Source organism: Narcine bancroftii, unplaced genomic scaffold, assembly GCF_036971445.1.
Source record: "Narcine bancroftii isolate sNarBan1 unplaced genomic scaffold, sNarBan1.hap1 Scaffold_266, whole genome shotgun sequence".
Taxonomy (NCBI): domain Eukaryota; kingdom Metazoa; phylum Chordata; class Chondrichthyes; order Torpediniformes; family Narcinidae; genus Narcine; species Narcine bancroftii.
The window spans coordinates 172,800-200,328 of record NW_027212001.1 but is presented as its reverse complement, the minus strand read 5'-3'; the positions used below and the strand labels follow the sequence as shown (position 1 = coordinate 200,328).

At 39.6% G+C, this 27,529-nt stretch overlaps 1 long non-coding RNA gene across 1 annotated transcript; it reads right to left on the bottom strand.

Moving 5' to 3' along the window:
• Window positions 1–299: 299 nt before the first annotated feature.
• Window positions 300–27,529, bottom strand: LOC138750788 (uncharacterized). Its single transcript, XR_011349505.1, has 3 exons — window positions 27,132–27,529; window positions 2,672–2,806; window positions 300–413 (listed from the first exon to the last, which is right to left on the bottom strand). It is a non-coding gene; the product is annotated as an uncharacterized lncRNA (long non-coding RNA).

Sequence of the window (27,529 nt, the reverse complement as noted above, 5' to 3'; positions counted from 1 at the left end):
TGCCATCCTAAAACTTTATGGGCACGTTCCCCTAACTTATAAAAACATTGTTTAGACCTTTGTAATAACTTTTCAAATTTATAAAGTATTATAATGTAACTTTAATTTAGTCAAAAAAGCCTTTTTATCTTCCATCGAATTTTGTGGTAACTCCTTTTCTAAAACATTAATTTTCTTCTCCAAATTTTGACTTTCTACCAAATATTGTTTTTTAATTTTAGTTGAATAACTAATAATCTGAACTCTCAAATATGCTTTTAAAGCATCCCATAAAATAAATTTACTTTGTACTGAATCTTAATGAATTTGTAAAAAAGATTTAAAATGATCTCTAATATATTCAATAAATTCAGGTTTCTTTCACAACATTGTGTTAAATCTCCAACAATATGTAGTTCCTCCATTTTCAGAACCTATATAACAAGATTAATAATAAAAATGATTAGACAAAATTCTACTTTTATATTCAGCATGTGCATTACAACTACCTTGTAATTGTGCTGATACTAAAAATAAATCTATTCTAGAAAAAGGTTTGTGTCTAGCTGAATAAAAAGAAAAATCCCTCACTGTCGGGTGTAATCTCTTCCAAATCTCTTCCAAATTTAAGTCTTTCATAATTATTGACAGTTGCTCAGCCATCTTTGTTCTCTTCAGAGTTTTTGGAGTTTTTTTCCAATGACAGATCCAAACAATTAAAATAACCTTAATGGAATATTTGGGAGATAAACGGATAAAGTTAGAGTAGGTTACATATACATATACATATACACACACTTTAAAGCAGATCTTGTTTGAAGTACTGAAGAATTCATTTTGAGGAACTTTACAGAAACTATGGAGAATGTTGTGCACATTTCACGTCAGTGCTAATTGAAAAGATGTTATTAAAGCAACAAGCAGGAGACACTCTGGCTGTTGAAAGCTCTTTGCAAGGGTTTTGACAGAGTGCATAGAAAGGTCACTCCTGGGTTTTTGTTTACCTAAAGACAACAGCTTAACCAAGAAGACTAACTCCTATTATTTGCTGGAGAAGGTCAGGGGTTTTGCAAGTGAGAAAGTCACATGGGCTTTCTGGCAGTTGGAGAGAGAGAGAGAGAGAGAGAGAGAGAGAGAGAGAGAGAGAGAGAGAGAGGAAGAGAGAGAGAGAGAGAGAGAGAGAGACTGGGCAGACAGCTGAAATAAGCAGGAGAAGCTGGTTGGAAATGAAACAAACTCCAAGTGGTGGATGGCTGGAAGTGCTATCTGTCTGATGTTTCTCTTGGAGTAATAGGAACAGAAAGGAACTCTGTGGTAGCCTGCTGAAAGTTAGTTAGCTTTTACATTCGATTCAGTCTTCGCAACAGAGTAGAGTATTGGTTGTAAATTGAATTTTTTTTTCAGAAGTGTGGACAGCGATGAATGTGGATGATGAAGGGTTTTTAATGGAATTGTTTTTAAATCTGAATGAAGCGAATGAGAATGTTCTGGTGGGTGGTGTGTTATGAGCCCAAAAGACCCCAAAACCCAGCAGCAATAGACATTCACCAAGACCCTGATGGGGCAAGTTTCATCAGCAAGACATTGAGGTGACAAATGGTGGTTCCTCAGTTGTGGAAATCCTGGAATAAGAAATCTCTCTCTGCAAACCTTCCTGAGTGGTAAACATTTACCTTTCGAGCACCAAACCCTGGTGAACTTTATACATGTTGAATTCTGTGCACAGTATAAGAATTGCCTGCAACTAGAAATTTGGAAGAATGAGAAGTGAGATTGAACTCTGAACCAAAGAACTTTTCTTACATTTACATACACATTACATATGCGTGCGCTTAGAATTAGAAGGGGGTTAAGTTAGGTTAGTTAAGCTAATAGAGAAAAGTTAAAGTTTGATTTTGTTTTCATGTTTAAAGATAATTAAAAACAACTTTTGTTTAAGTAACTACTTGTCTTGGTGAATGTCTATTGCTGTTGGGTTTTGGGGTCCTTTGGGCTCGTAACACACCACCCACCAGAACATTCTCATTCGCTTCATTCAGATTTAAAAACCCTTCATCACCCACATTAGGTGCATAAACATTTATCGCTGTCCACACTTCTGAAAAAAATTTAAATTTACAACCAATGCTCTACTCACTGTTGCGAAGACTGAATTGAATGTAAAAGCTAACTAACTTTTTATGTATTAAAATAGCCACACCTTTTGCTTTTGAATTAAAATGAAATGCTATTACGTGCCCTACCCAGTCTCTTTTCAATTTCTGATGTTATTTTTCAGTGAAATGTGTTTCTTGTAAAAAAGCAATATCAATCTTCATCTTCTAATATAAGCTAATTCTCATTTCCTTTTAATTGGATTATTAAGCTCATTAACATTAAAATTTGCAAATATTAAATTAGCCATATCTCTAAATCACCCCAATAATTGCACCTCACACGGCTCTACAATTAAAAAAAAGCTCCTTCAAAAAAATTTTTTAAACCCAAAAAAGAAGAAAAAAACACAAAAGAAACAAAAACAAATACCCCCCTCAAAAAAGAAAAACTACAACAAATAGTGTAGTAACTCCCTCAGTTATATGGGTGTGGCCAATGCCACCACTGGCAGATGACTTCAGAAGTGGCAGAATTGTTCACCTCCCTCCAAATCAAACACTACTGAAAAAAAACATATTTTTCATGTTTGACCCACTTCTTTCAATATACAATCGACTTGATCATCATCGTCGATATCAATCAACTGCAAAGACTCCAACTCTTTCTTTCCATTCTTCACCTCTGAAAGCTTCACAAGTGGCTGATTCATCAAATCCTGATGACCTATTGTCTGGCAAAGAATTAACAAAAGTTAAAGCATCGTAATCATTTTCAAAAAACTGAGCTTGATAATTCCCGTAAAAACCCTTCAATACTGCCGGATACCTTCTTCCATTATACAGCTTTAGCTGAATTAAATTCTTTACGTCATTTGATTATATCATGACTTAAATCAGCATTAAAAAACACCCTATTAACCTTAACCATTAAAGGGCTCAGATTTTTCCAGGCATTTTGCACAGCGAGACACAAAATCATCCCACGGTCCTGATACCTAGGAAAAAATATTTCCTTATCACTCGGTGTACTCTATTTAATTCCAAACCGTCCAGAAATGCCTCAACCCCCAACACCTCAGGAATCCATTTCTGAAAAAACTTTACTGCTTCTGGTAGCCCCACGGTTTTAATATTGTTTATGTCAACTCTGATACTCCAACGAATCTATCTTCTTCAACAACTCCCTCTTTTGAATTTCCCAACCAGTAAAAGAATCCTCAGTGTGATCCATTCTTTCCTTATACTGATCCACCTGATCTTTACAGTCAAAAAAAGCTTCTTCAATCTTCTTAAATTTATCTTGCACATTATCAACAGCCTTCAAACATTTATTAACATCCATTTTTTACTGACAAGACATCTGTTTTTCATGGTTGAAATTTCACCACATATGTCATTAATTTTCCCTTTGATTTCAACAAATTGCTCATTAACGGCAGCAAAATCTTGATTCAATTGCAAAGCCAAATTTTTCAACTGTTTGGCAATGTTCATTAAAACTGGATTTGTTGCTTCAGCTCCAACAGATGCAGATGTTAAAACTTGAGGCCTAACTTCCATTAGTCTAGCTGCCTCCGTAAGTAGTTCTTCTTCCTCTTCACCTGGCTCTGGACCACTTGACTTCAGGTCTGGGACCCCCCCCCATCCCTCGCCGCTGGGCTGACCACATCGGGGCGGCAAAGGCCGTGTCCTGCCACAGCCCAAGCCCAGTCTAATAACATGACTGGCTCATCCGCAGCACACATGTGAGCGTCACCAGACAAGTCGCTGTGCACGGCCAGGTCATTGGCCACATACATGCACCCACTACTGTGCATGTCGCTGCGTGCCTCTGGCCCGCCAACCGTGCATTGGTCTCTGTGCATGCTCAGAAAATAAGACAGGAGCACCAGGAACGTTGGCACCATCTTGGAGATCAGGATGCAAGGTAGGCGCCGGCGTTATGTTTAACCTGCTGGAGGAAGTCCTCTGAGGCTTGGACATCACTTCACTTGACTCCTGAGGCTCCTTTTGGAAGGTAGGGCAAGGTTCTTCTTCACTTTCAGCTCATTTAAATGTCGTTTTCTTCACTAGTTATCTTTTTATTTTCTTCATTGCTGCTATAGTCAATGTTTAATCAACTTCTTAACACTTTTTAAAAATTTTGTCAAACATTTATAAGTCGGGGAGAGGAGTTTTCTAACGTCTTTTTCCTATGCCATCTTGCCACACCCACCTCAGGAACCAATTGTGATATTTACTGACAATCCTCTGGTGTTTTTGAATAAAATGAAGAACAAAAACAGAAGATTGTTAAACTGGAGTTTAATATTACAAGAATACAATTTGCAAATTATTCATATCAGGGGTTCAATTAATGGCAGATTGTTTGACAAGATGTTAAAATTGATTCTGTATTAAAAATACTCTCAACATCATTACTTTAGTTCAGTTATAACTGAATTTTAACTCAAGAGTTAAAATTCCTTTAAAGGGGGAAGGTGCGACAGAATATTTAGGAATATTTTTGAGAGATATATTAGGAAAAGTTAGAGTATGTTACATACACACACTTTAAAACAGATCTTATTTGAAGTACTGGAGAATTTCATATTTACAGAAACTGTGAAGAATGCCTATGGGTGGGTGTTAATTGAACTGCTGTTGTGGAAATAAATGAACTATTGTCTTTAAAAACAAAAGCTCAGACATGCTATCTGCTGAGCATCACTGCCTGGTACCAACTATCAGGACAAGAATTAACCCGAGAGGGTTGTTAACTCGACCTGCGACATCACAGGCACCAGACTTCACTCCATCAAGGACATCTACTGAGTCGATGTCTTAAAAAAGCAGCCTTATCCTTAAAGACTCCCACCCAGGCCATGCCCTCTTCACTCTGATACCATCACGAAAAAGGTACAGGAGCCTATAGTTGAGCACTCAATGGCACAAGGGCAGCTTCTTCCCCGCTGCCATTAGATTCTTGAATGATCAATGAACCACAGACACTGCCTGACTTTCCATGCACTGTTATTTTTATTTTTTATAGTAATGTTGTAAGATGGTTATAATACGAATGCTGCCATAAAACACCAAATTTCATGTTTGTGACAATGAAAAATTGATGTGTGTGAAGGAATATAATTATATAAAAAGAAAGGGGAGGGCAATAGGTCAGAGATTGGTAGATAGATAGATAGATAAATAGAGAGATAGAGAGAGAGAGAATTCACTTAATTAGTGGCAGATAGATAAAGTTCACTTAACTATTGACCTAATGTGAACACTCAACCTCCCCTCACTTGTCAGGAAGGCACAACCATAAAATATTTGCAGGAATGTACCCTTGTCTCAAATTATTGAGATAGGAGAAATTAGATGGGCAGGTTTTTTTTCATGGACTGCAGTGTGACAGTATAGGCGTGAAATTAAGAGGGCACAGCCTTCCTTCCCATGACAGCATTCTGAACCCACAGATTATAATTGAAGGTAAGATAGGGAAAATGTAATGGGGTAAAATGTGAAGCCTGCAGATGCTGGTATTGGAGTAAAAACACTCAGAAATGTTGTAAGAACTCAGCCAGTATCACAGTGTCCAAAGGATACATTGGAGCTGGCTGCTACAAGCTATGGCTCTGTGGAGCCTATAGTGCAGGAGAGGTTCTAACTGTGTGCAGGTCAGTTCAGAAAGAATGACATGAACCCCAGTTGGGTGGAGTTAACACTGAGCTTTATTGGGCTCACAGCCCTGCTTTTATTCTCAAGATGAGGGGCATGGTCAAAACCCTCTCAGCACTGACTAATGTGTTTGTGATCCGCTTTCCCTGATAGCTCTTTTGGTTGTGGCCAATTGGAGGCAGTGCTGTGGGCCTTGTGCAGCCTGCTGGATCGTTGCATTCGTCCTTCATTTTGTGAGGCCCCATAGGGGAGCTGCTAAGGGCTGCCACAATATTACTGACATTTTGAGCCTGAACCCTACTTAAAGGAATAAGCAAAAAACAGGAAGGCATTAGATCAAATACTATCAACTGGCTGGGGAAGGAGTCCAGACCAACAAAAGGTGCCAATTGCAAATGATAAGAGGAGAGGTGAGAATGGACTTTGACACTGTTAAAGGAGACAGAGGGAAAAGGTAAGAGGGAGAGAGAGAGAGAGAGAGAGAGAGAGAGAGAGAGAGAGAGAGAGAGAGAGAAAAGGCGATGGAGGAATTTGAGGGGGGGGAACATAAACCAGAAAGGTTGATGTTAATGCCATTTGGTTGGAGGGGGCCCAGACAGAAGATGCAATGTTTTTATAGATGACACTTCTCAGCTCCTAATATTTCGCAATCTCAAAAGATGTCATCTTCCAAGAGAAGTAAAGCCTCGATATTCCAAATTGTATCTTATTCACCCAAATAAATCAAACTTTATAATTGAAGTAATAATAGCTTTAATTTTTCATTGATCAAAGAGAATAAACATTTTCATAGCTTCGCACTTCATAATGAGCATATTGTAAATGTTAATGAGACTCAACTTCAAACAAATATAAACAAACAAATATGATGATAAATGATTAATAATGAATAATAATGATTAATTCAAAGAAAAGTTTCTGGAGTGCTCACATCTCTTCCGTGGTCATTCCAAGAATGAGAACACACTCCTGGTCCACTAGGATATGACTACACTGTTATATTCTTAAAGGGAAAGACATAAAACATCCACAAATCATAAACACAAGGTTTGAACCTCTACAGTTTTTCCTCTTGTCAGACTAGCAGTGCATGGGACCATAGAACTGGTACTTGAGGGCAATAGTATATGGAAGTAGGGTAGGCAAATGTGGACAGCCATGTGGTTTGGAAAGTTTTGTGGGTGTGGGCTAGGTACAGAGACATTGAACAGACAGCGTTGTTGCATGAACGAGTTTGAATGAAGAAACTGTTTCCCTGCTGTATGTCAATTATTCAATGTGAATAAAACTCGGAATGTTTGGGAACATTTAGTTTAAAACTCATGCAAGTTTCAATGTGATTTACGCAGCTTCCCCGCTAATGTAAACAGAAAAGCAGCGCCCTGTTTCAGCTGCTCCCTGAATTTCCGCTGTGTCAGTGTGTAGATGCATGTGTTGGTGCACATACTGAGCATTTGCAAGATATATCCGAACTCCTGCAGTATATACATCGGCGTATTCAAATAGTGGTCCGTGTAACTATAGTTGACCATTTGCCAGTTCGTGGAATATACGACAGAGGGAATCCACAACAATGTGAAATTGGCAGACAGACAGAACAACAAAACCAAGGACCTTCTCCTGTGTTTCATCTCCAGGTCCTCCTGTTTCTCACTGCCTTTCCGAAGTTCTCTGCGAACTTTATTTGCCCTTACGATGTGTCTGATGGTCAATCCATTGAACAAAATAATTAAACCGATCGGTAACAACGGTGTAAAGATGCTGTCAAATATCTCGAATGCTTTCCACGCTGGTGAAGTGAAGTATTCAGCCTTCAACTCGCAATTCCACGGCACGCCGACAATTATGATCTTGGGCTCCATCATAAAATAAAACGGGACGCACCTGGCGCCGCTCACTGCGACCACAGTGACCGTAACAACGGCTGCCGTTCTCTCCCTGCAGTATCGTTCGCGCAGCTTCTGGCAACTGATCGCAATAAAACGATCGAATGTGAAACTCACTGTCAGCCAAACAGAGCAGTCGATGGTTGCAGACCACAGTACACTTGTGACAGCGCAGACCGGGGTCATGTGCAGGAACCTCGCATAGGTATAGAGGTAATTAATCTGCTCCAATACAACAACCACTACAACCACCATCAGATCTGCCGTGGCCATTCCTACCAGGTAGCGGGTGATGCATTTCGAGAGTCCGCACTTTCCGCGGGACACGATCACAATCCCCATGATATTGACTGCGAGGAAGAAAAGAGAGTTAGTTCTGTGAGAGATGAGTACAACTGATATAAAAATATGAAAATGAAGAAACTAAAATTGATACATGGGTAGATGAATAAAGCCAGTATGAACAGGATAAGACATGGATATTAGAATGCAGGAAGCAGAATCAGTCTGAGTAAGATAAGAATCTCCTTAGACAGAATCAGCATGTTCACTGTATGAATGAGATAAGGATAGACAATAGATAATAGAATGTAGGAAGTAGAGTTAGTCTGAATGAGATAAGGGTCTTCTAGCCCCAGATAGAATTAGCAGGTTTGCATATGTAATTAGTAAGCCTTAGACAGTATTAGCCAGTTCTACATATGAAGGGGACACAGCCCTGAGGGTCGGGAAGGTGTAAATTAGAACAAGGACAGGTTTGTGAATAAGGACAATGAAGATAATGACATGATGAGACACCGACAGGATACCCCCTGGTCCTCCAAGAGCACAGAAACAGCACGTAGGCAGGCAGGATTGCCTAATGCCAAACCTCTCCAGGAGGCAGAAGAATGTAAGGGGGAGGGTTTTCCTATACTGAAATGAACTGTATAAAAGTTGGGTGAGCCCCAGTGTATGTGTGTATTCCCAGGGTAAGGGGAAGCACCCAACTTGGCATTGTTGTATAATAAATGTTCTTTGTTCTCAATTTTTGTCTGGAGCAATTTCTGTGAAGGTACTTCTGTTTCTAACAAATGGGGGCTCGTCCGGGATCCCACTCCCTCCACTGACAAAGTGCCCAATGACGGGGGTAGGTGCACCCCAGCTGATTCAGCTGGACTCACGGACGAAGGGTGACAGGTCAGTGGATGAAGCGAGTGATATCCGAGAAGAGGCATTGAGAACAAACAACGAGAGGACGTTAAGGAAGCACGCTAGAACTAGCTACTGGACCTCGGTAAGAGAAATTTTACTTACCTGTTAATATGGGAGGTGTGAATAGTAGGGAAGAGAATCCTGGTGAAGGATGTGAGAATCAGATAACCAAGCAAAGCCCGTTGGGATTAATGTTATCTGATTGGGGCGCGGGGAGAACCCGTGGAAAGGACAAACTGACCATGGTCAGGTATTGTTGTCTGGAATGGGTTAAAAGCCCGATTAAAGGGAGCTCTGTATACTGGCCAAAGCTCGGATCCGAGGATGACTGGATGTGTCAAGCATTGAACATCTGGCTCTATCAAAACCAAAGAGATAATATTGAGAGCAGGGAATATGCAGCCTGCTGGCTCAGGGGATCGTTTGATCAACTGGTTTTGAATGAAAAATAATGCAAGGACAAGAGAGATGAGGAACCTTTTGTCCCTGAACCACAAGGATGGGATGTGTTACATTCCCTTCCTCCACCTTATGTTCCTCCTATGCCGGCTCCTATCTTTCCCCCCCTCCTATGCTCCACCCTTCTGCACCTTCCCCTCCTCCCCCACAGCTAGAGAAAAGAGAAGAAAATAGGAGTGGTATGATGACCCGTTCATGAAGCACTCGATTACTACCTCTATTGACAAGAAAGAGAGGCGACTTTAATTCAGAAGTGTGAGACCCTCCAGGAACAAAGGGCAGAACCCTTTGATTCATTTCCCAGGGAGCAGGAACCTAGACCTAATAAGCCAGAAACTAACTGGATGAGACCTCTGCGGGAAGTTCCCGTGGGAGAGGGTCTCGGTTTCGTAAATGTACCCCTGACCAGTACAGAGGTGCGTAACTTTAAGAAAGATTAGATCAATTTTTGGGACCAAATACATAGACCTGGGATGAGCTAACATCTTTCTTTAAAACACTGTTTACTTTGGATGAGCGTGGAATGATTCGCCAGGCAGGGATTAGAGTCTGGGATAAGGAACACCAAGGGAGACCAGAGGCGATACCCAGAGAAGCTAAATTTCCCCTGGCAAAACCAAATTGGGATAAGAATACTAATGATGGTTGCACATTAATGGAAGAATATAGGGTTAATTTGATAAAAGGAATCAAGGAATCTGTTCCAAAGGGACAGAATTTTAAGAAAGCATTTGAGGTTCCCCAAGGTCCCGAGGAGACCCCCTCTGCATTTCTGAATAGATTGCGTACGGCCATACAGCAATATAGGGGTCTGGGCATAGAATCCCCAGCAGGTGAACAACTAGTATTAACAGGTTTCATTACAAACTCATCCCCAGACATCAGAAGGAAATTACAGAAAACTGAGAATTGGCATGAGCAAGGAATAACCCAGCTTCTACAGATCGCACAAAAAGCATTTGTCCAGAGGTCTGAGGATAAGCAGAAAGGAAAGGCTAAGATTTTGATGCAGGCAGTCAAGGGAGTAGTGGAGGAACAACAAGGAAAGGGTAGGGACTGTGTGCCAGCTTCTGGACATTGGGAGAAGCGCCGGGAGTGGGAGAGTAAAGAACAGAGATAATTTCAAATCACAACTTCTCACTTCAGTCACTGACCAATAGTAATTAAAATTCATGCTGAAATGTAAATGTCATAAATGATCATTTATCAATACTGTAGAATGAGCGAATTTAACTACCAGTTAATTTCATTTTATGAAATAAATTGTATTCAAACATGATTTTGCACAGGGAGTATGTGAGAGTTGAACGATGTTATAACATTTGCAGGGAGAAATGTTCGTGCTAATAGGGTGAGTTCTATACGTCTTATTTTTAAGTGTATGTAAGATAAAGAAAGGATCTGATGTGTAAAGTTGCTGGATCAGCCAGTTGAAGGGGGAGTGTGCATGTCCCTTTAAGCGCATTGTGGCACTTGAAACTGACGCTTCAGGCTCCTGTCTTGCAGTTAGCAGTATGGAGCCCTATCAATAGATTTAGTAAATTTCTTCTACACATTCAGCAGTCAAGGTCCGTGAGTTTACAGATCGCCCACCTCTGGAGAATAAAGAAACCTCTGGGGATTCCAATAAGTTAATGATTGATTTCTCTGGTGCATTTTCCTCCGGAGAGAAATTAATGCCTCAGCACAATTTCTCTGTATTGCCGCTGTAATTTAGTTCATGATAACTTCCCCCATTCATCAGGTTTATATTTAAATCCGGTCGTGCAGAAGTTACATTGTAAATAATCACGGAGGTAAACCCTGCGCGACTGGATTTAGCTTAAGGCAGAAATAAACCTGCGAACTGGTCTATGGTGGTGTGTGAGTACTGCAATAGGTGGAATATGATTTAAATTGGTGGCATAGTTCAGAACAATTGGGTGCATAGGAATAACAATATCATTAATAGCTCACAGATCTTGTACCAGATGCTATTCAGTATGTCTCAGCTTAACGACTGCAAAATTGGCATGTTACAGAGTGATTGGCATGGCACCAATATTTCTTGATTCAATAATGACTCCACAAACTCCAGGATTCATGCAGCAGAACTTTAAGTGGAATATAATAGAAACTAGCCTGTACTTAAATGCTTCATAAGATCATCTTTTAAATGTTTTTTTGGTGCTGGTTTTACAGACTGTTTTAAATAAGGCCAGCTCCTGTGAGCTGTGGCGCAAGGCATTTAATGTTTACAATTACAATAGCGATGCTAAATAATCGTCAAATTCGTTGCCGTCGGCAGTGACAAAGATATGTCTTATTCCCACTCGGCTATTTTAAAGAAAAATTCATTTAGAATAGAGTAAATTTCACTCGCCGAATCATTATGGCTAATTGTGTACTTAAGGCAGAACTAAAGGTTGAATATGTTTCAAGTTCTCTCGCAGGGGCTCTTGTGCTGCAATGTCTGTTATGTACTCACTCTAACAAATTGCAGGTTGGTTGCCCCATACAGACAAGCAGCTTCAACTGTGTTTTAATAAGGTCTAATATATTCAAAACCCATGGAAATATGGTTTGTGTTTCTTTTTACAATAATTCTAAATATAACATTTACACTAACACAAAGAAAAGTCAGATTGTTATGGTAAATGGTATCTTGCCCCAGAACGATTTTGGAAACTATTGTTAAAAAAAAACAGATAAGGCATTAAATTGCAGCTATTCACTTTTAATTAGCATTTCACCAAGTAAACAGGATCGTGAACTAATAAATCCTGGGAATACATTGGCAGTTAATTAAGACAGAAGGGTTTATTAGTTCCAAACCCACCCCTGGAGTATCCTATTCATTCTATTAAACCGGGTGATTGGGTTTATGTCAAAGCATGGCAAGATAACCAACTAAAACCTGTCTGGGATGGCCGCTATTGTGTACTTTTGATTACAGACACTGCCGTGCGAATGAAAGAAGAAGGCTGGAGCCACATCCAACAAATTAAACCAGCTACCTAATAAGCCAGAAATAACAACATTGATAATCTACCCTCCACCTGGCGTGCAGTCCTTCATCCTTCTGATCTCAAAGTTACACTATGCCAGGATAAAGTGCCGTAATGTTGTTTTTACCATTTACTGTATTGTTTACTTGTTGCTTCCCAATTTCTGGGACATCACTTAATTACTCACAATGTATTAAGTCCTCCCGGAATAGGGGCAGCAGAGGTGACATTTTTTTTTCCTTTAGAATGTAGACAAGGCATAGATATAATGTATAGTCATAATGGGATATGGGTTAACAAGGGATTCCAACACGGACCAGGGGAATTCAACAGCTTTAATGGAGTAGATTTAATTTGTATTTTAGCCTACACAGGTATTAAAGACAGGAGTTTTAAAGGGACAGCACAAAGGAGATGGTGGGATAAAGACAGACAGAATAGTAGTCAGGATGGTACATGTGGCAGAGATAGAGTTAATACATATGCTAATGTACACAGACAGGCTTGGACTCACAAGTTCAATGATACTTATGCTAATGTTAGCAGACAAGCTGCAACACACAGGTTAAACGATAAGAAACAACCCTCCCCAGCTTGGTCTCTTCTCAAACATCCTTTGGGTCCCTCAGGCATTCAGAATGACAAGCACCATCTCGTTAAGGGGAGTTCCAGTTGTAAATGACACGAGCTGCTACAGAACACCGCAGCTGCTTGGCATTTAAATCATTTAATCAGACTCCAGACAGCCTTGGACATCATCAAATGGAGAGCAATGGCCCTGAATTTAGGGGCTGAAGAAAAACGACAGATACGAGCCACACTTCAACAAAACTGCCTGGCTCTCGATTACTCGTTGGCTGCTGAAGGCAGCGTTTGTGAAAGACTGATTAAGGACAATGCTCACAACGGTCAGGCGGATAAAGACACTTCTTCAGGAGTTCGAAAATCTTCCCATGATCAGGTACAGACTTGGCAACCTTGGTCCAGTGGGGGATGGACTAGACTTTTATTGGTAACTGGAGTCTGATATCCACAAGCTGGACTCGCTATTCTGACCATTATGGTGCTCCCCTGCCTAAAGACTTGTGTTCACTTTTTAATCCATCGACCCCCTCGTCAGAACACTATCACCCAAAGAATGTATGTTTCCCAACTTCTATCTGATGACACTGAGACTGCAGTTCGTTTACTGACCAGCTGGGAAAAAGACCAAGATACAAATAATACATTTTCAGTTAAGAGATCAGTAATACTGATCTAAAAGAAAAGTGAGGATTGTGACAGATGAGTACAACTGATATAAAAATATGAAAATGAAGAAACTAAAATTGATACATGGGTAGATGAATAAAGCCAGTATGAACAGGATAAGACATGGATATTAGAATGCAGGAAGCAGAATCAGTCTGAGTAAGATAAGAATCTCCTAGCCTTTCGACAGAATCAGCAAGTTCACTGTATGAATGAGATAAGGATAGACAATAGATAATAGAATGTAGGAAGTAGAATTAGTCTGAATAAGATAAGGGTCTTCTAGCCCCAGATAGAATTAGCAGGTTTGCATATGTAATTAGTAAGCCTTAGACAGTATTAGCCAGTTTTACATATGAAGGGGACACAGCCCTGAGGGTCGGGAAGGTGTAAATTAGAACAAGGACAGGTTTGTGAATAAGGACAATGAGGATAATGACATGATGAGACACCGACAGGATACCCCCTGGTCCTCCGAGTGCACAGAGACAGCACGTAGGCAGGCAGGATTGCCTAATGCCAAACCTCTCCAGGAGGCAGATGAATGTAAGGGGGAGGGTTTTCCTATACTGAAATGAACTGTATAAAAGTTGGGTGAGCCCCAGTATGTGTGTGTATTCCCAGGGTAAGGGGAAGCACCCAACTTTGCATTGTTGTATAATAAATGTTCTTCATTCTCAATTTTTGTCTCGAGCAATTTCTGAGAAGGTACTTCTGTTTCTAACAGTTCCAACTGCGCCAAACTTCATCTGCATTTCCTAATTGACATCCGGTGAGATCATTGAATGTTCCACTGCCATCAGACGACATGGTTCTTGCCCCAGCGATCGGCGGCCAGGTTCGAATCCTCACGGTTGTTACTTCTCCCCGTGACTGCGGGTTTCCCCGGGGGTGCCAGATTCTTCCCACCGTTCACAACCTACTGGGGTTTGGAGGTCAATTGGGCGGCGCGGGCTGTTGTCTCCATTTAAAAATATAATAATAAATAAAAACAAATGGCCACCCAGCGCCTTTATCCCAGGGCAAACACCAGGGACACCCGTGCAAAATGACGGGAGGGGAATTTAGGGGTAGTTTTAAAAAAACCACGGTGAGTTGAGGGTGCCTGGAATGCCTTACCAGGGATGGTGGTGGTGGCTGGAACATTAGGGCATTTATCGCAGATAGGTCCGTGGATTAAAGTAGAGATTTACGGGGTAGGGAGGCTTCAGAACTTATCATGGAAGTTATTAAATAAATCGACACAACATCGATTGCCAAAGGGCCTTTACTGTGCTGTGGTGTTCTATGTTCTATGGTGTATGTCAGAGTTTTTTTTCTTTAGGCAGACAACATGGTAACAGGCCCTCTCAGCAAACAAGCCCAATTATACCCAATTGTCCTCCCCCCCCTCCCCCCCCCCCGGTTTTAGAGGGTTGGAGGAAACCTGAACCCCATGTAGACACGGAGAATGTATAAACTCCTGACAGCCCAGAGATTGAGCTGCTTGCGCAGTAACGGCACTGGGCCAGTCACCCTGCCAACCGTGCTCAATGGTCCGGGTACACAGACGTGGCGTTGCAGAATGGAAATTCCTACTGTGAGAAACAGAAGTACCTTCACAGAATTTGCTTGAGACAAAAATTGAGAACAAAGAACATTTATTATACAACAATACAAAGTTGGGTGCTTCCCCTTACCCTGGGAATACACACACATACTAGGGCTCACCCAACTTTTATACAGTTCATTTCAGTGTAGAGGTACCCTCCCCACCCCCCAACATTCTTCTGCCTCCTGGATAAGTTTGGCATTAGGCAATCCTGTCTGCCCACGTGCTGTTTCTGTGAAACTTGGAGGACCAGGGGGTATCCTGTCGATGTTCCATCATGTCATTGTCCTTATTCACCTGCCTTTGTCCTTATTCACACCTTCCCAACCCTCAGGGCTTACTAACTCTTATATGCAGAACTTGCTAATTCTGTCAAAGGCTTACTAATTACATATGTGGAACTTGCTGACTCTCTCTAAGGCTACCCTTATCTTATTCAGACTAACTTTACTTCCTACATTCTATTATCTACCCTTATCCTATTCATACTACTGGCTTTATTCATTACACATATTTTCATATTAGTTTTACTCATCTCTCACACTACCATCCTAACTCCATGACTGCGCTCCAGCTGTGAGGCTGGGGAACACCTGCAGCCGACCTTCGAGCACTTTACAGAGTCCAGGGCAGACAGTTACGGAGTCCGGAGGACCCCAAAAACCAGCAGCAATAGATATGCACCACAACACAACACATCAAAAGTAGTTTTTAATTATATTTGAACAGGAAAACAGAATTGAACTTTAACTTATTACATAACCTACCTAACTACTTAATAGTTAGCCCTCTTAACCCTCTAATACGAAATGCAGGTGTGTGTGATGTATATTTAAGATTAGAAAAGTTATTTGGATCACATTCCATTTTCACTGGTTGCAGGCCATTCTTGTACTGTGCACAAAAGTTAGCATTAACAACGTTTACCAGTCTTTGGTGCTTAACAGGCAAATGGTTACCACTCAGGTGGGTTCTTGCTGGTTTTCAGAGAGAGATTCCTTTTCCAGGGCATCCACAACTGATTCCTTCTCAATCAGTCTTGCTGACGAAACTCGCCCCCTTCAGGGTTCTCCAGATGATTCTCTTTCTTTCAGGTCACCGTTCAGACCGCTAATCTCCTTCTTTGACCAAGCAGCCTTCCAGACAGCTTGTCCTTCTGGAACTGATTTTTGTGTCTCCTCTCTCTGTTTCACCCCCTCCCTCTCTGAGAGCAAAACTCTTCTCCTCTGCCTGCAAATAGCACATGTTCTCCCAGGCAAGCTGCTGTCATATATGTGGCCTCCTGCAAAAAGCATTTTGCAAAAGTCCTGCAAATATTCTGTGTTTTAAAATGTGTGTGTGCAAGCTGTACTAACAATTCCTCCCAAACCACCTCCAAATACTCTGTCACAAGAGCTGAAATATTCCTTCTTCTCTCAGTTAAAGGCACACACCAGTAACCCTTCAACAAATCCAACTTAGTAAAAAATTTAGCTCTCCCAATTTTATCAATACAGTCATCTATTCTCAGAATAGGATAAGCATCTGCTTTAGTTGCGTAATTTGTCAAAATAATTATTTATAGTTTTTGAGGTGCACCAACAGTCAAAACATAGATTTCTTCAGAGCAAAATCCATATAAAATTGATTCTATGTTCTCATCAAACTCCTACATTTTTGTCTATATACTTCTGGAACCAACTCATAAGCTTTCAATACTGCTTGTTTAACAGTATCATAATTTGTCACTTGCTCTGTAGTCAAACTACGGTATGCAATTTGTGCTTTTCCCTTCAATACACTTTGAAGCATTAGAGGCCATTTTTCTTTTGGCCATCTTGAGCTCTCAGCAACCTTTTCAAAAAGCTGAAAATAAGTATCTTATTCTCTCTCATCAAAAGGAAGAACTAGATTTACCTCTCTGCTAGCCAAAAACCTCTTCCCGGGTGCTACAGCCTCAGTTCTCTTACCTCCCTCCATCTCAATTTTTATCCTCTCTAATTGATAGTCTTTCCCTTTCAATCTTTTTCAAATCATATTTTCTTTGTCTTTCAGCTACCTCTAACTCATATCTCCTCTGTTTTTCAGCCTCTTCTCTTTTCTTTCCAGCCTATTTTCTTTGCATTTCAGCTTGGTCTGCCTCATACTGTCTCTGTTTCTCAGCCTCCAACAGCTCGTTTTTTCTCTTTCTTCTTCCATCCTCAATTTCTCCATTTCCAATTGCAATTCCAATTCCAATCTATCCTCTGGAAACTCTTCTAAGTCTTTCTCGACAAATTTACCATCACCTATATAATATCTCACTATTATACTCCGTATTTGTACTTTCCTCATCCAATGCTTTGCTTCAGTCAGTTTTAATTCGTTAGAAATAACCATCAATTCCCCTTTTCTCTTGGTCTGCAGCTCTGCAGGTGATGGTTGTGACAAAAATTTTTCCACACACAAGCTTTCAATTAGTTTCGAAAAAAACCAATTGACTAATAACCCACAAAAAACGTGTTAAAATCTGAAAAAGACGAGCCCCATAAAATGTTACAAGTCCAAAGAACCCCAAAACCCAGCAGCAATAGATATTCACCACAACAAATGGTTACTTAAATAAAAGTTGTTTTTAATTATCTTTAAACATAAAAACAGAATCAAACTTTAACTTATCTCTATTTTTGATTTACTTAACAAGCCATCTTAACCCCCTTCTAATTCTGAGGACACGTGTATGTAATGTGTGTGTAAATTTAAGAAAGCTCTTTGGTTCACAGTTCAATCTCACTTCTCAATCTTCCAAGTTCTCTGGTTGCAGGTAATTCTTACACTGGGCACAGAATTTAACATATATAAAGTTCACCAGGCTTTGGTGCTTGAAAGATAAATGGTTACTGCTCAGGAAGGTTCTTGTAGGTTTTGTAGAGAGATATTTGTGGTTCCAGGATTTCCACAATTGCTGATGAAGCTTGCCCCATCAAGGTTCTCCAGATGATTACCTCTATCTTTCAGGCTATCCTTTCTGTTCCTCTTATTCCAAGAGAAACACTAGACAGCTCATTTTCTCCTTTTGCATGAACCAGAAGTGTAGGCCATCCTCCACTGAAGCTTCTGTTTCAATTCCAACAGCTTCTGCTTCAGTTTCAACAAGCTTCTCTGCTTGTTACAGTTTTCAGTGACCCATACACTGACTGAGACCACTTGCTTTACCCTTCTCTCTCTCTCTCTCTTTCTCTCTCTGACAAAAAACTCCTCCTTTTCCATCAAACAATAGAAGTCAGTCTTCTGGTTCATCGGCTGTTTTTAGGTAAACAAGAACCCATTAGTGACCTTTCTGTGATCACTCCAAAACTCTGCAAAGAGCTATCAATAGACATCATGTCTTCTGCTTGATGCTTTAAAGACAATAGTCCATTTATTTCCACAGCTTCTGTAAAATCACTGAATATGAATTCTGCAGTATTTTCAAATAAGATCTGTTTTAAAGAGTGTTTATGTAATCAAATCTATCATTTCCAATTTCTCTCCCAAAAAATATTCCTAAATATTCTGTCACAGGCTAGCACCTAACCTTCCAGCAGAGCATCAGGTACCGCAGCCTCAAGGAACAAATATACTCGAGCAAGGAGCTACGGGTGTCGCAGCTCATGCTCAAATGACAATGACCAATCCTATGGAAAGGGCTGACGACATTCAAGCTCGCCAGAACACACAATATAAGGATCTTCCCAAAAGGAGAGTATTTCAAAAAAGTTCAACCCTGTGAGTCGATCCTTGAGATATCAACCATTGAGGTCCTTTCATGGTGATGGAGAACAAGCAACAAGTCAAGGATCTCCACAAATGCCATCACTTACTACCCAAGGATTCTCACCAAGACCATCACTTACAACTCAAGGTCCTTCACCTATGGCACCAGTTCAAGGTCCATTTTCTCCATTCACCCTAAGGCAACCAGTTGCAAGCCATGGTGGAGAAGACAATATAATATGTATAGAAAAACAAAATAAAATCTCTGCTCTGTTAGCACAACAACAAGATTTATATATTTACCCAAGAGGGAAATTACAGTTTTTATTGGAGATCCATTACAATATTTGACATTCATGAAATCTTTTGAACATCACATTGAAAGTAATACTAGAAATACCAAAGATCGTCTCTATTATCTGAAACAGTAAACTGGAGGACAGGTGGAGGAGTTAGTCAAATGTTGACAATATATGAATTCATAGCAAGATTTTAAAATGGCAAAATCATTATGGCGATGAACATTAAATGGCAAGGGCCCACATAAAATCAGAGGATGCAAAGGCTTGACAAGCATATTCACTCTTTCTGAGAGGATGTTGAAACACAATGTTTACATTTGCAAGAGCTGAATTTGCTTATTTGTCGATTATTATAAACAAATTGTCTTATAAGCTGAAGGATTTATGGAAAACCAAAGTTGCAGAACTTAAGATGCTTCCTGGAAGGGACGCCACTTTTGAGGATGTTGTACAATTTTGGAATGACGTGCATGTTAACACTATACCAATATTTGGAAATATTAAGAATATTTCAGTAGTTCATAAAGATGTAAAGAAGTCTAAGTTATTGTCTCAACAGAAACCAAAGGGAAGTACCTTTGTTACTGCTGTGTCAGATCCAAGCACAGGGAAGAACAAGGAAACAAAGGAGAAGGAAGATCAGACGGTAGAGGAAACCTGTTTTTATTGAAAAGATGAGCATGTTTTATAAAGATGTTCACGATTGGAGAGAAAGTTGCATGACAAGAAATTAACCGTTTTAAAGAAAAATGGAAATTGTTTTGGCTACTTGTGTAAAGGGCACATCAACAAAACTTGTAGCAAGCGATTCATTTGTGATATACACAGTTTAAAACATCCCAAGTTACTGTAGACTCAATGAAGTAAACTTGAGAAGGAAGTCAAACAATCTGAATCCAAGACTAACCAGACAGTCAGAGAGGATGCTTCAGCTTTGGTTGAGACAAACAGTCTTACTGGGGCCGGTGACAAAGCCATCTCAATAGTTCCTGTGCAGGTTAAAGCCAAAAAAGGGAGCTTCATACTGAAGACTTGTGCATTTCTTGATCCAGGAAGTACTGCATTATTTTGTACTGTTGAATTAATGAATGAACTTAACATTCATGGAAAAAATATCACAGATCTTATGAAGACATTGAATGAAGAAAAGAACATTGAAACTAATATCGTTTCAGGTTTAGAGATTGCTGGATTGAATAGCAATGAATTTTGCGATCTTCCAAGTGTATATACTCAGAAGACTATGCCTTTGAATAAGGATAATATTTCATATCAGGATGATATCAAACAGTGGCCTCATATAAAAGATGTTTGCTTACTTAAGATTTATGTCAAGATTGAGATGTTAATTGGATTAGATGTACCAAAAGCTCTCAAATCTTTTGAAGGAATAAGGAGTCAAAATGATGGACAAAATGTTGTGAGAATGTTGTTTGGATGGATGATTAATGGACCATTAGGAGGAAAAATGAATAATGATCAGGAGTCATCGAATGTTAATGTCAACAGAATTTCAGTTTTGAAACTTATGATCTGTGGGAACAACCATTTAAAATCAAATTTCCTGAATGTCTCACAGATATTCAAGAACCTTCAAAGAAGGACAAGCAGTTTCTGGATTTAGTTTCAAATTCTGTGAAACATGTTGATGGTCATTACTGTTTAGCATTACCTTGGAAGAAAAGAGAAATTAGTATTCCAGATAATAAAAGAATTGCAGAACAGCATATGCTGAATTTGAAGAGAAAATTCAAGAGAAATCCTTCCTTTCATTTGGAATATACGAATGTCATGTTGGGCCTGATAGCCAAGTTATGTAGAAAAGGTATAGGAAGATGTCTTGGAACATAAATATGGTAGAAAATGGTATTTACATCAGCATGAAGTTAAACATCTACAGAAGGAGAAACTATGCATTGTATTTGATGGTGCAGCATCATTTCAAGGAGTTTCACTGAATTCTCAACTTCTACAAGGTCCAGACCTAACCGGAACTTTAATAGGTGTTCTGATAAGATTTTGTAATGAGCCTGTTGTAATTGCTACAGATTTGAAATGATCATTCATCAATGTTTTGGATTGTTATTGTGGTCTTATGGGGATGACAGTAAAGGCATGATTGAATACAGAATGACAGGTCATTTATTTGGAGCAACTTAATGCCAGAAGAAGTGAAACATCCAATTATATTAGGAATTTCATATTTATGATTTAATTGTTTGATATGTACATGAGGAAACAGGTCATGGTGATTGTAATCATGTATTAACAGAATTACATCAGAAATACTGGATTTTTGGTGCTTCAGCGTTGATCAAAACATTTATATCAAAATGTGTAACTTGTCTATGTGCAAATGCTAAACCTGTACAACAACAAATGGCAGATTTGCCACAGGACAGTGTTTCACCTAATGAACCCCCTTTTGCAGATTTATTTTGGAAAAGATGGACTAAAGAATATCTTTCATTATTATAAGAATTAAAAAAATGGTCTTGAACTAAGCACAATTTTGTGTGCGGAGACATTGTAATTATCATGGACAATTCTTCACCAAGAAATGCTTGGTTGGTGGGGAAAATCATGGATACAGTTCCAGACAAGAAATGTTACATTCAGCAAATGTGGAATAAAACCAAGACGGGTTACTTAAATCAACCTATTACAAAATCTGTCTTTTACAGGAACCTGAAAGTTTTGTTTTCTAATCTTATACTAACTATATTTATTTGTGTATCTGTACAGTAATTATTATATATGAGCCATTAATGTCCATTTTAATAATTAGGGGCCAAAATGTAAAGTGGAAAACCTTGTGTTTTTAACTCTTGGTTAAATTTGTGCCTATCCCTTTAAAATACTATTGTTTGCAGTGTTTCCATAGTGACTAGGTGCTGACTAATGGCTGCTCATTATTCTAGAGGATGCATGAAAGATTTTTCTTTGAATTGTGTTTCTCTTTAAATTTTTTTATCTATATTGTTATGAATCTCTTTAAAGTTTGAGCTTCTTTATATGCATTTTATATCTCTAACATTAGAAATGCTTTGTTATTCATTGTTAAGAAAGTGTTAATGTGAAGTTATGCAAAATGTTTGGCTGTTTTATCAACTACTTAAAGCAGCAGTCACAGAGTTGGATTTATTAACGAGATCGATATTTGAATTTGAAAGTTGATATTTTTAAAATAGGATACATTAAAATAAGGAAAGTCTTGTCTACATCTGGCTTCCCTGCGTGGCCTGCTATTAGTGATAGATCCAGCGCTTTTTCTCCCCATCGTCTTCCGTGACATGTTTTCTTCAATATTTTTGAGCGTGGCTCGAGGTTCCAGCGGATTTCATCTTTACCATATGAAAATCCTGAGATCGCAGGACTGGGCCCATGACAGCGGCACCTATGTATGGTAACGCCTTGAGGGTTTCCAGACTCCAGGGAATCAGAAGACTGACACAGCAGACCAGAAACAGGAAAGACACACCCAGTTTGAGAAGGAGAGGCAAAGGAAATGACTCACGGGACAGTGCACACAGCACTGGCACAGGGAGGAGCTCTGCGGCTGAAGAACACACAGGCGGCAGGCTGTTGGCGACTCATGGAGAGCAATCCACATTGCTACTGGCAACTGCAGTCGAGAGATTCACATGGGCTCCGGACTGCTGAAGAATGGTTATGGGAACCAGATACGAGAGGGTGCGAGGGCACTAAGGACTTCCTGATGGTGCAGGAGGTTTGGATCTGCAGCTCATGTTCCCAATGATTTGGACTGGATTCGATGTGGCTGCAGAGGTTATGGGATCACTGGAGGTCAATCAACGACACTGAGTGATTTGGGGAGGGGGGATTTGCTTCCTCTGACAGTAACGGTTGTCGGGATATTTGTGCCTACACCTAGACTGAAGGAAGTTTTGTGTAATATCACATGTTTTGTTTTATAGCCTGACAATAAAAGCAGCTTTAATCTTTAGCAATGACGTATTTGAGAAGTGGAATCATAATTCACAATTGGACCCGACAGAAGCCCAAGGAAGGACAAACGAGGAGACCCCCCACTTTATGGTGAGAATCAAAGAGAACTTTGATTTCTACCTGATAGTTCTTGTGATGTTGGAACCAAAGGGTTAAGTAATCATGGAAAATATGCCTACGTACTATTCATTATGTATTCATTAATCCATTACTATGTAACAATTTACTATTTACTTCAATTATAAGGTGTAAGGGAAATATTAATGCAATTAAGTAACAGCCACAGTATGTAGAAAAGTTGGCTGATTATAGTATGTGTAGAATTTGCTGCCTCCAAATACAAAGAGAGAGAATACTTTCTTCCCCAAGGTTACACTAAAACAACAGAATGTTCTGGCCTTGGGGATTAAGATAGGAGTGCAACACCATAGATAATTGCAGAGCAGAAAATTGCTTGAGAAAAATTTTATGCAAGGAGCCTATCAAAGAAAGCCAACTTTTGTTCAGTGTAACAATGTTGATCTATATAAACAGAAGAGACTGGACAGTAAGAGTCAGTCTTGGGGAATAGCTCACTGAGCAGGTGACCTATGAACTAACGACTGGACCAGAGTTCTGTTAAGCTTTATTCTTGTGCTATGAAATAAACTTATTGTGAAACCGAATACCTTCTCTTATCACTTCATTCAACGAGCACGCTGGACTCAGTTGACACATAGACCAAATTGAGGGGAGGGTAAAGCCAGAGTCCGACAGTGACCTGTATGTTGCGCATAAACTAAAAATGATTTCGAAGCTGCCACAGTTGTTGCTGTAAAGTTTTAACTCTCTTTATCGCCAAGAATATGTACGAATAGTGAAGGGGAAGTGAGAGCAGGTAAAAATGACAGAACAACATCAGTATCAGCAAGGATTTCACTCCAACCTTCGGATTGGCACCGTTAGTGTGGTGGTCAGAGCAGCACCAGTGGCCCTGATCGAATCCGGTGCTCTCTGTGGGGACTTTGTCTGTTCTCCCCATTTCTGTGTGGGTTTCATCTGGGTGCCCCAGTTTCCTCGCACCCTTAAAAATGCACCAGGGGATGTGGGTCATTTGGGGTATTTGGGCAGCATGTGCTCGTGGCCCGGAAAAGCCTGGTACCTGTATGTCGAATTTTACAATTATATGCAGAACGCAACATTTAAACTATTGCAACACATGAAAGTGTCAAACAAAATATCAATGGCATGAAGCTTCAATATTCTGGAAACTGTATTCAAAGAAATTGCATATTTCTCTTTCATTCTTTGAAACGATATAAAATACCCAGCCTCAGAACAATTTTCTACCAATCTAATTCCTTTCTGTTCCCACAATTACAAAAACTGATTAAAGGGAAAAAGCTTATTTTGAAATAAAGACGATTTAGTCAAGATTTTACTTTCCGTACCTATAATTTCATTTTTCTTAGTCCACAATTCCATTAAGTGTTTCAACACTTGTAAATTATAACTGTGTAACAGTTGAGAATTCCATTTATAAATAAAGTGATCCATTCTCTTCTCATTAATCTGAGACAATTCAATCTTGGCCCAAACCAAATATTTATGCACTTCAAACATCCTATTAACAAATTTCGACTGCGCTGATTCATAATAATTCTGAAAAGGAGGAAGTTGCAATTCTCCTAAAGCACATTTCTAGGTCAATTTCTGCAACGACACCCTCACCATTTAACCTTTCCATAGGAATGTCCTCACCACAACATTGAAATATTTAAAGAATTTTTGAGGAACCCTTCAAAGAATAGATTGGAAAAGATATTGAATATGGGGAATTCAATATACATTTTCACATGATTAACACGTCCTGTCAACGTTATTGGTAAATCTTTCCACCGATTTAAATCATATTTAATTTTAGACAACAAAGTTAAGTAATTCAATTCATATAAATGATTATAATTATCATCTCTTATAATACAAAAATATTTAATCTGATCAGACCACTTAAATTTCGCAATATGCCTACAAAATGCATAAAGTGCATCCGTCATTTATAATGTGATCCACATCCGCCAAAGGCATAATTTCACTCTTATCCTAATTAACCTGATATCCCAATATTTCATTGTACTTGCAAACTCCCTAAAAATTTCAAGGGTTGTGTTAAATATATCAAAACACCATCTGCTAATAAATTTATTTTACACTCATCTGGTTTCACCTTAATACCTTTAATATTACCATTTTGTCTAATTAACTGAGCCAAAGGTTCAATGACCAATGCAAATCGAGCTGGTGACAAAGGACAGCCCTGACTAGTCGACCTAATTAATACAAACAAAGTAGATACCTGTCCATTTGTCACAACTCTAGGGAAGGATTTTTATAGAAAGCCTTAATCCACCCAATAAAAAGAGGCCCAAATGTAAACGTTTCCAAAAATTTAAACAAAAAACCCCATTCCACTCTATGAAAGGCCTTCTCTGCATCAAGAGCAATTACCATATGAAATTTCTTCAAACACTTTGTTTTCTTATCATCTGGATAGAGCTTTATTGTTGGATAACTTTGGCCATACGTTATGGTTGCCTTGATGGTCTAGATTTGAAAGTTTACTTACTGAAGGTGGTAAGAGAGGATTTATATCTGAGATGTATGCCTTATTACAGCATAAAATGCTTAAGATGGATATCTATAAATCTAAGTTAAAATGGGAAAAAAGATTTATCTTCATCTATTTCTCAGGATGACTGGATGTGAGGATAGTATGACTAAATTAGTAAATGTAAGATATAGATTGGTCCATTATAATTTTATACATCAGTTATATTTAACTCCTAAGAAGTTAAGGAAATAGAAGTTTGTTTCTTCTGATTTATGTTTTAGGTGCCATAAGCAAGTTGGCTCTTTTTTGCATTCAACTTGGTTGTGAAAAAGAGTGAAACGTTTTTGGAATAGAATTAAGGAACTTTTAGAAACTTTATTAAATTTAAAATTTCACTTGATCCTATGGTATTTTTATCAGGTTATATTAAGAAATTGAGTTTGGAATTAAAATTAGATAAATCACAAATTGTTTTCTTGAGTTTGGCTTTAGCAGTGGCTTGAAAATGTTTGGCAATTGGAAAATGAGGCTGGTTTGAGTATTCAACGGTGGCATTCGCAAATGAGGTCTTGCATACCGTTGGAAAAGATCGTGTATAATATACATAATAATAATTATTTTTTGTTAAAGTTTGGAGGCCGTATATGAGATATAATTTGTAATAGTTTCTTTTTCCCACAATTGATGGGGTTGCACTAAACGATAGCGATAATAGAAGGTTGTTATGTAAATTGGCCAATGGCCACCGTGACAGAGGTGCACCAAAGAAGAGGTACAAGGACTGCCTAAGGTAATCTCTTGGTGCCTGCCCCATTGACCACCGCCAGTGGGCTGATATCGCCTCAAACCGTGCATCTTGGCGCCTCACAGTTTGGCGGGCAGCAACCTCCTTTGAAGAAGACCGCAGAGCCCACCTCACTGACAAAAGACAAAGGAGGAAAAACCCAACACCCAATCCCAACCCACCAATTTTCCCCTGCAACCGCTTCAACCATGTCTGCCTGTCCCGCATCGGACTTGTCAGCCACAAACGAGCCTGCAGCTGACGTGGACATTTACCCCTCCATAAATCTTCGTCTGCGAAGCCAAGCCAAAGAAAATGTAAATTGATCTCCACTTTTACTTTCTTTTCTTTGGGGTAGTTTAGCGGAAGGCTGGGAGGGGGACTATATTATGTATTTATATATAATTTGATTGTATTCAGATTTATAAATAAAATTTCCCCCCCCCCACCAAAAAAAAAACCCCATTCTGAAAACGGTGCTCAAGGTGCTGGGTGTGAAGACATTGCAGCAGATAGAGGGAGATGGGTCAGCGCGGCGGCAGGTGAGGCTGTTGCAGCCACCGTGGTTTGGATGGTTTGTCTGCGTGGGTTTCCTCCGGATGGTCCGCCCAAACGTAGATTCATTCCACCGTGCTGCAAAAAGACATTGTCACCAGATTAGAATCTTACCGGGGATGCCGAGCGCTGCCAGAACCGGATAGTAAATGCGAACGATGTAGAAAATCGCTGGATACCCCATCTCCCGTGCGCACAACCTTCCAGCTGCTCACACGCCTCCCTTTAAGGAGTGAGACGAATTCCCCTGAGACAACCACTGAACAAAGAGTTCCACGGGGGATCCTTCTCTTCCCGTCCGATGAACTGTGATCGTCAAGGGGTATTAGCTTCAACCTTTCCTATGGAGAATGTTGGGAAGTGTGTGGAGCTGCTTAATTCCTATTGGACTTGCTATGACTAATTTTTAATTGCCAGTCCTCCAATTAGGTCACATTAAGCACACACTTGAGTTTCGTGGCTGAATGAATGTTCACGTCTTTCTGGAAGGGAGAATGTCACGCCGACTTTGC